The 11,792-nt window shown below is 47.1% G+C and overlaps 1 protein-coding gene across 1 annotated transcript in view; it reads left to right on the top strand.

The window, feature by feature from the left end:
* Positions 1-1,094: 1,094 nt before the first annotated feature.
* PLXNA2 (plexin A2) overlaps positions 1,095-11,792 on the top strand; it is a 301,825-nt gene continuing 291,127 nt past the window's right edge. The window contains exon 1 of the mRNA XM_040424056.1: positions 1,095-1,364. The gene's annotated coding sequence lies outside the window, so the exon portion shown is untranslated. The remainder of the gene's footprint in view (positions 1,365-11,792) is intronic.

Genomic DNA, 11,792 nt, shown 5'->3' with positions numbered 1-11,792 from the left:
TGCGCAGTATAATAGCCTGGTAGTTATAACATGGAGGTATCTCATATACGGCCTCTCAACTTTCTGTGTATGAATGGGCAGCACACAAACCCCTTAGGCTCCATTCACACGTCCGCAAATGGGTCCACATCTGTTCCGCAATTTTGTGGAACGGGTGCGGACCTATTAATTTTCTATGGGGACGGAATGGATGCGGACAGCACACAGTGTGCTGTCCGCATCCGCGGAGCGCGGCCCCGATCTTCGGGTCCGCAGCTCCGCAAAAGCTACAACATGTCCTATTCTTGTCCGCAGCTTGCAGACAAGAATAGGCATTTCTATAGGGGTGCCGGGCGGGTGTGTTGCGGATCCGCAACACGCCACGGACATGTGAATGGAGCCTTAAAGTCAATGGTTTAATTCACACGTCCGTTTTTTTCCATTTGTGCATGCATAGAGGCTCCCAGCATGCACTATTCTTGTCCGTTTTCAGTCACTCAAGTGTATGGGCATATAAAATAAAAAACTAGGACGCAAATGTAAATCTGGCCGTCTAAACCAGGTCTTAATGTACCGTACTCAGTCACCATGGAGTTCTGACACCATATAATACCTCAGCTGCTGCAGAACCTCCTACTGAAGAGAAAAGGGATACTTCCCGCCAGCTATTTAACTGCTTGAGGTGAAACACCTCATCCGTTCATAAAAAAGTCCTGACCACTTCTGCAGGAAGAGATAAGCAGCGCCCATGTAACACCACTTATCACTGCGTAACTGAATGGCGATGTGTGGTGTATGTTTATGAAAATATTATATATATAACATTTCCTCTGGATACATTATGTGGCACAGAAGAATTTCTTTCCTCATGGCCACTCTAATGGACCCGGGCTGGGCAGTCCTGTGACTGGAACCATCACCACAATGGAGTACAGATGTTTGTTTCCCTCATGTCTGTTACAAAGTGTGTCCTATTTGCTGCCATTTTCCCCCCGAGGCGATGCGTGAACGACCAGAAGCCTGTCCTATGGTTGCAGGAAGGGGTTAAGCTGCCCTCTGACAGTATGGTAATGATGCGCACGGTAATGGAGGGGGGCAGGCTCTGGCAGGCAGTGTGGCTGCTGATACTGTGTGTGGATATGGATGGGGGGAGTTTCTGTCCTCGCATGTGAAGGAAGCAGGAGAGAAGCTACTGTACAGCGCGGCGGCGGCGGCGGAGGAGAGCAGAAGCCATCCATATACGGGCGGAGGAGGGCATGAGGCGGGCACCCGGGCACACTGACCAGATACTTTAGGAATACTGATAAGACCGGGACCTTGTGGAGGATCCTCGGCGGCTCCCATGTGGATTACCCCCGTGACGCCGTGAGGCTGCCAGTGATGAGGTGAGGAGAGCCCGTCCATGTGCTGACAGCAGGGTGGGTACAGCAGGGCATCCCACTACACGGTCACCGTGTGAGCCGTGATCAGTCCCCGGGCAGAGCTGTCAGCAGCTCCGTGCTGGATTGTGGGTAATAGTGCACTGCAGGTGCTGTGCGATCATCAGGACCATTACTGCCCATTATGTAACCAGTCCCCTCACTTCTGGATGCCCAACTCCACTGGCATGCCGAAATGTCCTGTACCCCATGGCATCTGTATTGGGCAGATGGTATGATAATGTGGGCATCCGTACATTAAAACTTGACTACCGTAGCCCACAGGAGGTTCGGTGTTGGTTCTGTCAAAATCCCCGTTGTCGGCGTCCTTCAAGGAAGGGGTTAATAGGAGAGCCCCCTACCTTCAGATTGCTTTCCGTTGTGTGACTGTATTTTTCTCTTTTATGTTAATATGTGACTTCCCATTTTTCGGTGTACATGATGGGTGATTTACATGCTTCACCCGGCGCAGCCATGCCTCATCAGGGCACATTTTGACGCCAGAGCCGCCGGGTGCTGAGCAAGTTCCCCCCCAAAAAAAGAAATTTTTTTAAATGAGAATATTTAGCGGAGTGATGAGCGGTGAATAAATTCACTTCTAATGTGCATGCATGTACACAGAATATTTATGGGAAAGGTGCGTGACACTGGCACCGTGTGCCACGGGCATCCCACCCTGCCTAGCACGCAGTCCCCTTCTCCTATAGATACACTCTTCATGTTTTATGTGTCACATAAGTCAGTCACCATTACTACTAATCACCATCCATGGCCTGAAGGTTGGCCGTGAAATCATCATGGCATGACCGATGCAAGATCTCTTTGCCCGTCATGGCTAGAAGAGCTTGCACTCCTGCTGTCATATACAATGCTCCATAGTGCTGGACCTGGACTGTAATCACTCAGCTCAGCCTCCCGGTGCCCACTGGGCATCCCTATCTCAGATACATTTCATAGGTCTTCTAATGGGTAAAGGTCCTACTGCTGGATGGTACCAGCATGCCCCAGGAATATACTAGTTGAGGTGGTTATATACAGGCATCACTTTGTAGGCAGACCAGTGTGCCCAGGTACCCACCACCCTCTGCCTCCTGGCACTAGCCTTTCACCTGGTTCTTTCCAATCACCAGTGAAGGAAGTCAAATAGCAGATTATAAAGTAAACACAGCCTTGTAAATACTGGCGGCGTATGTGAGGGTGATGCCAGCCTGTAGCGTACATTCCGAAGCATGGTGGATTGCAGGTGATATGTTGGAGAGCAAACAGGCTCTCAGCACGGCCACCGTCAAGAACTTTCCTTATCAGGCCTGGAGGTTTTCATTGAGAAAATATTATCATAAGAAGCCCCTTGTGTCATGATTAGGTTCCTTCCCCCTAGAGATCAACTCACCTCTTCTATACACATGGGGTAGGTCAGTGGTGGCGAACCTATGGCACGGGTGCCAGAGGCGGCACTCAGAGCCCTCTGTGTGGGCACCCGCACCCTGGAAAAAGTCTATGGTGTACTAATATGCCTTAGACTTTCCCCACCATTCATCAGCACAGGGCACGCTATGAACGGCACAAGCGGCACATTGACTGTAGGCCGGCTATTATATATATTACTCTGTAGTATTCAGGCTAAACTGCCATGTTGGCACTTTGTGATAAATAAGTGGGTTTTGGGTTGCAGTTTGGGCACTCGGTCTCTAAAAGGTTCGCCATCACTGGGGTAGGTGGTTATACCCTTCAGCCCTGAGCTTCCTGGTGGCCTGCACCAAGACATGGTTAGTAGTCCTATAATCAGACATGGAGTGGAGGAACTCATCACCGCTGGTCTGGATCTGGGGTTCAGTATGGAGGCGATGGGGACCTTAGGTGTCAGATCTTCTCTATTTGCATTAGATAGTACCACATGTGAGAGATTGTAAATGTACTGCTACATACTCACCATGGCAGGTAGGTGCGTGACTGCAAAACGATGATCTTCTCTCCAAGACTCTTAACCCTTAGTGCAATGTAGATGATTTTCTGTATGGCATATAAGGTGTGTGGTGTCCTCCGTGTTTTGTGGGCTATGCTTATATACACCAAGGGTTATGTTTGCCCTACCATGTGTGAGGGCCCATTCACACCATGTAACGATACACACAACAGGCGGAAACTTCCATCCATTCAGGAGTATTACGGGTTTTTACGTATCAGCAGTCGTCTGGATAACATTACCTGTGAAGTCTCCAGCTTTCCAACTACTTTTCTGAAAATAGCAGGGAAGGCCTCAAATAGCTTCCATTACCCGCAGAGGTGCCCACAAAACTACTGCATGACTATGAAGAGGATGGTCAGTTTCATTCCCAGGTTCCAGCTATCCAAGGCGCAGAAGACAGACAATAGTACTATTATATCTGTCACCACCATCTGGACTGTTATCTGCAGTCATACATGAGTAGTACTCTAGATAAGGAGTCATCATTTCCTGGTTACCCCCCTGTCTGGACTGCTGTGCTATCATAGAGAAGAGGACTCCTGTGTGCATGCACAGCAGGGGGGGGGGGGGCAGTAGGAAAATCAGAAATTGTGATCTATTACTCAGGTATTACTGCAGGCAGTAGTGCGAGATTGTGGTGACAGATTCTGGCGCACGCAGTGTAAAAGAGGGTGACAGTGTGTAATAGATGACACTGTAGATGACATTTGACGAGATTAGAAGAGACGCTTTTACAGCGGGGACCTCATGGGTCAATGTTGTGGGGCTCTCACATTGTACATGGAAAACTAGAACAGAATTCCTGTCATACAGCCTGGGTTTCTGGACCACCAAATGCCTCCTCTGCTTTACGACCACCTAGTTATTGTCCATGAAGTGGATAGGTATGATGCCTCCTGGCCAGGTTGCATTTATTGGCTTATGTAGATGCCAGTCATGGCAATTCTTACCATCGTTAAAACTACTTAAACATTTGGCAGATGTTTTCTGAGAACTCGCAGTGAACCAAGCATGACCCTAATGTCACACTGTGCTCTGTTGGTGCCCTGTGAAGCGGGCACTGGTGTAATAGGTAGACTATGATACTCTTTGTGTTGTCGTGTGGTGCCAGGTACTTTTATAGCTCGCTCTTTACTGTGACAGCACTGTATGTTTCTTCGCACGTTGCGATTGCTGCAATAAAACAGAAGATGGCTTGTCGAGATGACTACATGCTGTTTTCTGAAGGTCCTGTTGACTGAACTTGGTTGTATTTTCACTGTAGTGATAGGAGAACAGGCATGGCCCCTGTTTTTCTAGAATATGCCTTTATAGTGGTTTGTTTATGACAAGCTTATATCATAGTAAGTAAGTCCATGCCTTTCCATTGCCTAGAAGATGAGAATAGTGGAGCAAGGCATGAACCACAGACAGAGACCTCAGCTCATTGCTCTTCTGAGGTGCCTCTTGTTGTAAAATAAGCACATCTTCTTTCTAGAGATCCACATGACCTTCAACCCTTCCAAAACCTCACCTGATGTCCTGGGATCTTCTGCGTTTTTCCCCTTCCTGGCACTGTCTGATATACTTTGTGCTCAGTTTGAAATGTTACCAGCAGAGGGAGCATTTTTTCATGTGAGTGACTGGGCCATTGAGATGCTGAGGGCACCAACCTGGCAAAGCAGGCAGTGCTTGCAATATGCCTGCACCACAGGGCCTGACTAAGACAAGTCTGTGCTTCTGATGATTTGTGGTGGCCTTTTGATGATTTTCACCAGTTTTCTCATGTCAGGAAATGCAGTACCTGTCTTTGTAAATTCTCTGCTTTTGCAGGTTATGGCTGAGAAAAGGAAATATGTAAATGGTAGTATGTTTAGTTCAGTCAGGGTGAGCGGACACACCTCATATCTATTCAGCGGCACATACTTTTTCAAGGTGTGCCAAGGTCAACACAGCCCTGAAGCCCCTCGCCTGTCACTTGTCATGTTCAGCTCTGTGACCCTTCTGACAGTCGCTCGGTAAACATGGGCACAAGTCTTGTCTTTGGCAGGTCGGTGAGCCTAATTCTAGCATTCTGCACACTTCAGTGAAACCGGTAACACCATTCCAATGCCAAGCTTGGATTCCAGTCCTGGACCAGGACAGGACAGCTCTTTGTATAGGAAGCACCATGCTTTCGGTAGTATTCATATAAAATATTATAAAGCAGCATGCACATACAGTATAATAAGAGACCACAAAGGTTCCATAGGGAGCAGGCTGTATTAACTACTTCACTACCAGGGAGATAAGTGCTCAGATATGAATCCTTCATATTGGCATGCTCCTCCATGAACCCAGAGTCTCTAAGTGTGCCTTGTGTGGTGACGCTACTATAGCCAATGTATTGATCGCGTTGGATGAAAGGTCATTGCAGGAGGTACCAGCACAGCTTGTATCATGGCACTAGGTTCATTCATCAGGAGGTCTAGCACTGGAACAGCCACTGTGACTAAATAGCTGATATTAATGTCACTAGACATGTACAGACATGTGTATAGCCTAGCGAATATACACAAGCGTCACGTCTACATAGGTGTGTTATGTGCTTGTGTGCCCAGAGGGCTATGTATAAGAAAGGCAGCAAGGTGATGCAGGTGGTCAAGGATAGGGCAGCCATGTGTGGATCATAGTCCGCTTAGATACTATGAGCTATATGAGTCAGCGTTGGTGAGTGGCTGGTTTGTACCACCATGATGCCAGCTTTAATAATGGGATAAACCTGGGCAAGGGTTCGTCCTCCATATAGTTGAGCTGGAAGGTGAACGGATGCGTTGTGTACATAGAAGGCCACACAGTTCTTCTTCGTAGACCCCTCGCTCTTACATAGGCCCTCCTGATTCCATGGGACGCACCCACGACATGATGTTGGCAGCTGCAAGGTGTTTACTTGGCCTAATTTAGGTAAAAACTTGGCCATCATTGCTGTAGCAAATACAGATGTCGTTAAATTATATTAAAGCCAAGAATGTTAGCTCTTTTGGGACAGTCCAGATGTCATTTCTAGGCAGACATAAGGCAGTCGTACCTATAGTTAAATAGCCCCCATGGTTGGGATATGGCTGTTTGCTGTGTGAAGACGGACAATAGAGTGAAGGGGTACGTTCAGATATCAGCAAGGGGTTTCAGGTGCCAGAGAACAGGGGCAGGAGGCTGGGATATTGTAAGGGAATTCAGAGTATGGCTAACTCTTCCATAGTCATGCTTAGATACATGCTAGATAATGTGATAATACTCGTCATATGCCATGTATCCAGTATACCCAGCAATGCATTCGGCAGACTGTGGGAGTTAGCGCTGCAAATTAATGTAATGTCTCACAAAGGATATGTCCTTTCTTATGGCGGGCACTTCTTATGATAAGGGCGTCTATCATTAAACTGTCAGGACCAGAAGAGGTCCATTGTACTACAAGAAAATGTAGACTAGCACATTCATAGTCGCAGGTGCACATCCATAAAGCTAGCGTGCAGAAAGCAAACAAAAAAAAACATCTCGCATACAAACAATAATACTGGGGAGTAGGGGTTATACTAAATTAAAGTGGTATAATACCTACTATAAATGAAAAAAATAGAAGCTCTTTGTGCACATTTTTGATCAAACGTGTGTCGGGCCCATCTACCAGGCGTCAAGGTGGCTTCCGCAGATGGGTCCCTTACACTAACAGAACTGCCTCTCCTGGGCTTGACACATTGTAAACCGGGCATGGCACATGGGCCTACATTAGGATGCATCTGTAATTGAGCGACACGTGAAGTCTCAGGGAAACCTTCAGCTGCACTCCTCCAGAATTACCGCCCAGCAATGCATCTGGAAGATGTGACAGTGCGGGCTGCAGAATATGAGAATCGATATACCAAGCAGAACGCTGCCTTTGTTCTCTTTGTTGAGTTTGGAGGTTACCATCTCACCACGTTTGCCTATGGGCTGCAGTGACATGAGGTCATGCCAAGCGTACCCGTAAGGCTTTATTTACCTGACAGAGATCTAAAGGCTCTCTTCACACAGTGTTTGGCATATGTGCCAGGAAAGCTCCTGGTGCATAACCCAACATTGCCATAGGCCTCCATCACCGGACGGAGCCCAATATAGTACAGTTTAGCCCCCTTCTGGGGTGACATCAGTTGCCATACCTTCTCTCTACTGTATAGGAGAGTGTTATAGACAGTGGGATATGCTTTTTTTTTACATTGTGGCCAATGGCTGGTGTCGATTTGTCCCTTTTGAATAGCCTAGTAGACTACTCTTTTCCATACTAAGATATATAGTAAAAAAAAGTATATTGTACAGTATACATTTTTTGAGCGATGAAGCCCACTGTATGCCTATGCAGTGAAATATACGGCGTATACCTCTCCCCTTAGAGAAATGTTCTAGGTTTGCAGACACTGCTACAGCAAAGTCTTCTGTGCAGTCCATCTGATGGGATGGCGGACCACTGCATCCAACGTAAGGAGGAAGAAGTGGTCCAGTTGTATGGGAGCCCTCAGAACATAGGAGTAGGGTTCAAGAGTTTGGTGAGGTTTGGAATTAGTTTTGACTCATTTAGGTTACTTTCACACTAGCGTTTTAGTTTTCCGGTATTGAGATCCGTCATAGGGGCTCAATACCGGAAAAACACGCTTCCGTTTTGTCCCTATTCATTGACATTGGGGACAAAACTGAACTGAACAGAACGGAGTGCTCCAAAATGCATTCCTTTCCGTTTAGTTGCGTTCCCATACTGGAGAGCAAACGGTAACATGTTGTAGTTTGCTTTCCGTCCTGGGATGCGGAGCAAGACGGCATGACCTCCAATGCAAGTCAATGGGGACGGATCCGCTTCCTCTGCCACAATCGAAAATGACTTTCAATGGAGTTGATGACGGATCCGTCTTGGCAATGTTAAAGATAATACAACCAGATCCGTTCATAACGGATGCAGATGGTTGTATTATAAGTAACTGAAGCATTTTTGCTGAGCCCTGCCGGATCCAGTAAAAACGCAAGTGAAAGTAGTCTTAGTCAAACCCCTTTCTAATTCGGATCAGAATTTTTTAAATCTTGGGATTTGCTGGTAGCTTCGGCTGGCTACTGGCTCTCCCTAAAAGGCATCAGCAGATTTGTACCTATGACACTGGCTGACCTGTTACATGTGTGTGTGGCAGCTGAAGGCATCTGTTCTGGTCCCATGTTCATATATGCCCATATGGCTGAGAAAAATTAAGTTTTATTATATGCAAATGAGCCTCTAGGAGCACTGAGGCGCTGCCGTTACACCTGGAGGCTCTGCTCTCTCTGCAACTGCTCCGCCCTCTGCACTTTGATTGACAGTGCCAAGCAGGCATGATCATGCCTGGCCCTGACTTTTCCTGACTTCAGTCAAAGTACAGATGGCGTGGCAGTTGTAAAGAAACCAGAGCTTCTAGGTGTAATGGCAACACCCTTGTTGCTCCTAGAGGCTCATTTGCATATATTAAATTAAACATCACTTTTCTCGGCAATGCGGGCACATATGAACATGGGACCAACACAGATGTGTTCAGCTGCCAAGCACACATGTAACAGGTCAGCCAGTTTCACAGGTACAAAACTGCTGACAGATGTCCTTTAAAGTGACCAGTCCTGAGTGGAGACTTACTGGAACTACTCCATGATATGGGGACTTATTGACAATGCTCCATGGGAAAACAGTACGCAAAAAGCTGTCTCCTGAGAAAAGAGAGCCATTTTGCTAGCGCCACCTTGTGGAAGTGTCTGGAAATTTGCTGGTGTAATGCATGATGGCTGCGCAGGTGCATTAATAATGAACTAATAGTCATAAGGTGTTATGTGTTGGATGGAAAATTGGATGGAGAAAAACAATGCTGGTTGTCCCGCTTTATTGCACAATCCTGCTGTCTCACTAATATTCTGGTAACTCCTATAGACATTGCCATCACAACAGTGCTACGAAGCGTTAATAGTAGACTCATGAAGAAGCACCCTTCATCAGTCTGACAAATAGGCCTCTTTTTGTGTCGGCCTGATGGACAGCCGGAGGCCTATGGTCACCCCCCTGCACCTCCTCCAGAGCAGTACAACAGGTGCTCTCTCTGCGGGGCCTTTGTTTAGTGCAGATGTGAGGACACTGTGGAGGACTGATGCCAGACACACCTGCTACAAGACATCACAAAGATGCCCATGTCTGCATGGTGCTGTTTAAATTAACCATTTGTCGTATGTCTTATGTAGCAGTGAACTCATTTCAGTGTAAAAGGTGGTTCCATGGGAATAGGCCCTGGACTCAGCTGCAGTTTTACACAATTCCCTTAAGCAGTGGTAAGAGCCTTGACTTTAGTAGCTTGCATGACTTGTGTGAGATGCCTGCCGAGAATAAATGGTCCATGCTTTTCATGGTGGTTGTCCGATTCAAATGAAAGGGAACTGAGCTGCAGTACCCCTGCACGGCCATTACACTGTTTTGCTTCCCAGTAACATTTTCATGGCATTATTTAAAGGGTTTTTAAAGATTTTAATACTGATGACCTATATTCAGGTAAGTCATCAGTATCTGATTGGTGGGGGTCCAACACCGGGACCCATGCCAATCAGATATTTGAGAGCGCCGCGGCCTTCTCTGTGTTTACAAGCACAGCGCCGTACATTGTATAGCGGCTTGCTTGATACTATGAATGTACAGGACTGTACTTGTAAAGCTGCCTTCTCAAACAGCTGTCCCGGGGGTCAGACCCCCAATGATCAGATACTGATGGCCTACCTGAGACTAGGTCATCAGTGTCAAAATTTTGGAAAAACCCATTTAATGCTAGGAACATCAGGTACTTATGCACCAGCGGCCGCAGATGCCTTCCTTAATTCAACTGTATTGTTGTCCTCAGGCAGGTGATACAGTTGAATGCTGCAGTAGAAGTGGCAGTATTTTGTACTGCATTGTGGTATTTTGTTCTGCCGGGGGGTATCTTTTGCTGCACTAAGGTATTGCTGGTCCTGCCTCCTTGTGTTGTCCCTGCCTCCTTGTGTTGTCCCTGCCTACCTGTGGTGCCCCAGCCTACCTGTGTTGTCCCTGACTACTTGTGTTGCCTCGTCTACTTGTGTTGTCCCTGCCTACTTGTGTTGTCCCTGTCTATTTGTGTTGTCCCTGCCAACTTGTGTTGTCCCTGCCTACTTGTGTTGACCCTGTCTACTTCTATTGTCCCTGCCTATGTGTGTTGTCCCTGCCAACTTGTGTTGACCCTGTCTACTTCTATTGTCCTTGCCTATGTGTGTTGTCCCTGCCCACTTCCTGCCTGCTTGTGTTGACCCTGCCTACTTGTACTGACCCTGCCCACTTGTGTTGTCCCTGCCTACCTGTGTTGTCCCTGACTACTTGTGTTGCCTCGTCTACTTGTGTTGTCCCTGCCTACTTGTGTTGTCCCTGCCTACTTGTGTTGTCCCTGCCTACTTGTGTTGTCCCTGTCTATTTGTGTTGTCCCCGCCTACTTGTGTTGTCCCTGCCTACCTGTGTTGTCCCCGCCTACTTGTGTTGTCCCTGCCAACTTGTGTTGTCCCCGCCTACTTGTGTTGTCCCTGACTACTTGTGTTGCCTCTTCTACTTGTGTTGTCCCTGTCTATTTGTGTTGTCCCCGCCTACTTGTGTTGTCCCTGCCTACTTGTACTGACCCTGCCCACTTGTGTTGAACCTGCCTACTTGTGTTGTCCCTGACTACTTGTGTTGCCTCTTCTACTTGTGTTGTCCCTGCCTACTTGTGTTGTCCCTGTCTATTTGTGTTGTCCCCGCCTACTTGTGTTGTCCCCGCCTACTTGTGTTGTCCCTGCCTACTTGTGTTGACCCTGCCTACTTGTACTGACCCTGCCTACTTGTGTTGGTCCTGCTTACTTGTGTTGCCACACCTTCTGTCAATTTGGACCTGCCTACCACATGGGGCCACTTTTAGTTTTTTTCCAGGCCCACCTTAATTTCATAGTCTGTCTCTGGTGGTTACAACATTTGGAGATATGAACCATATGCAAGAAAACTAACAAAAATGTTATTTTTCTTCATTGCATCGTGTCTATGGTTTGTCATCTTGGGATCCATGGCCTATATAATTTTATATAACCATCAAATAATCTTCACAGCACAGTAACTTAGCAGGAATCTCTCTGGAAATGGGAATGATAGGTATGCAGTAAGAATCTGCTATATGTCTGTATGTGACATGTAGCATCACAGCTTTTCCTTCTATGGTCAGAGTTTTTTTGGCTTTGTTACTGTAACTTTTTAGGTGGGTCACACATTCATGATCTGTTCTTAGGTTTCACTCCTAAGTGCAGCCGCTTAGGCCTTGTGCATGTTCAGTGTAACAATGGGTGACCCCTGGAGGGTAAGTGAGCTCCATGGGGGTCGTAGTGTTTATGAAGTGTCTACTCAATTTCAGTACCATATC

The sequence above is a fragment of the Bufo bufo genome, chromosome 3, assembly GCF_905171765.1.
Source record: "Bufo bufo chromosome 3, aBufBuf1.1, whole genome shotgun sequence".
NCBI lineage: Eukaryota > Metazoa > Chordata > Amphibia > Anura > Bufonidae > Bufo > Bufo bufo.
This window is presented reverse-complemented; position numbering and strand designations above follow the sequence as displayed.